The 1,500-nt window shown below is 42.7% G+C and overlaps 1 pseudogene; it reads left to right on the top strand.

Annotated features, from left to right (window-relative positions):
• Window positions 1-221: 221 nt before the first annotated feature.
• LOC140844967 (transmembrane emp24 domain-containing protein 2 pseudogene) lies at window positions 222-1,282 on the top strand (annotated as a pseudogene).
• The last annotated feature ends 218 nt before the right edge of the window (window positions 1,283-1,500 follow it).

The following is a 1,500-nucleotide window of genomic DNA, read 5'->3' as shown; positions in this document are numbered from 1 at the left end:
ATGAAGATATTGTACACAAAGTAAAAGTAGCACTTAAAAAGCAGGAGCAACTCTGGGAATATTCAGGTTTGGTGTTCCCAATACATGGATGGGGAGGGAATAGTGTTGTAGCACTAATTAGAAATATTGACTCATGGAGCTGAAGCGGCGGCGGCTGAGGAGGCAGCGGTGGCGGCAGCGGCTGCTGCTCCGGAGGCCGCAGTCCCGGTCCTGGCTTCGCCTCCAGCTCCACCATGGTGACGCTCGCTGAGCTGCTGGTGCTCCTGACCGCCCTCCTGGCCACGGCCTCTGGCTACTTCGTCAGCATCGACGCGCATGCCGAGGAGTGCTTCTTGGAGCGGGTCACCTCGGGCACCAAGATGGGCCTGATCTTCGAGGTGGCCGAGGGCGGCTTCCTGGACATCGACGTGGAGATCACAGGGCCTGATAATAAAGGAATTTATAAAGGAGATTGAGAGTCCAGTGGGAAGTACACATTTGCTGCTCATATGGATGGAACATACAAATTTTGTTTTAGCAATAGGATATCCACCATGACTCTAAAGATAGTGATGTTTACCATTGATATTGGGGAGGCCCCAAAAGGACAAGACATGGAAACAGAAGCTCACCAGAACAAGCTAGAAGAAACGATTAATGAGCTAGCAGTGGCGATGACAGCTGTAAACATGAACAAGAGTACATGGAAGTTCGGGAGAGAATACACAGAGCAATCAACGACAACACAAACAGCAGAGTGGTCCTTCGGTCCTTCTTTGAAGCTCTTGTTTTAGTTGCCATGACATTGGGACCGATCTACTACCTGAAGAGATTTTTTGAAGTCCGGAGGGTTGTTTAAAAAGCCTTTTCCTGATGATCTCAAACTCCCCTCACTGTTTACCAAACATCTTGTTCATAATGTCATTAGTTTCTACATTTTTATTTTCTGAACTGTACCTTCACAGCTTATGTTTCTTTGTGATTAATAGACATTGGGGAAAAACATCTTTTTAGGGAAGCTATAGTGAAAATTTGACATTTGATTGGCATAATTTGTTATATGAATTCTGCCTCCATTATACAGGTCCTTGCAAAACTCAAACACTGTAAATGAAATATAGGCATATAGTCCTTACAATATCTTGTTTTGTTTTCCTAATATGCAGTTTGTTCGGGACAGTACTTTACTAGAATAACTGGATTCTTTGGATCTCTTATCCTTCAGTTCAAGTCACTAAAGATTTATTTTGTTGAGTCTGTATGAGAAACAACTATCTAAATCTTGACATTTTCTACCCTGCCTAATGGTGTAGCTCTGTGACTTTGGAGTGCTGTCAGGTCGGTACTTTTATACTTGTCCATCTTGTTTTTGCTTTAAAGATAAGACTTAACCTGACAACATTTTTCTCCCTAAATTTTTATTTTGAACCTTAGGATTTAATCACCTCCACTTATATTGATAACACAAGCAGCTAATAACCTTTCTTTGGTTTCTGCCTAATCTTGAGAGAAGTCTTTATT

This window comes from Manis javanica, chromosome 12 (genome assembly GCF_040802235.1).
Source record: "Manis javanica isolate MJ-LG chromosome 12, MJ_LKY, whole genome shotgun sequence".
NCBI lineage: Eukaryota > Metazoa > Chordata > Mammalia > Pholidota > Manidae > Manis > Manis javanica.
The sequence above is the reverse complement of the archived record's forward strand: the minus strand, read 5'-3'. Positions and strand labels throughout refer to the sequence as shown.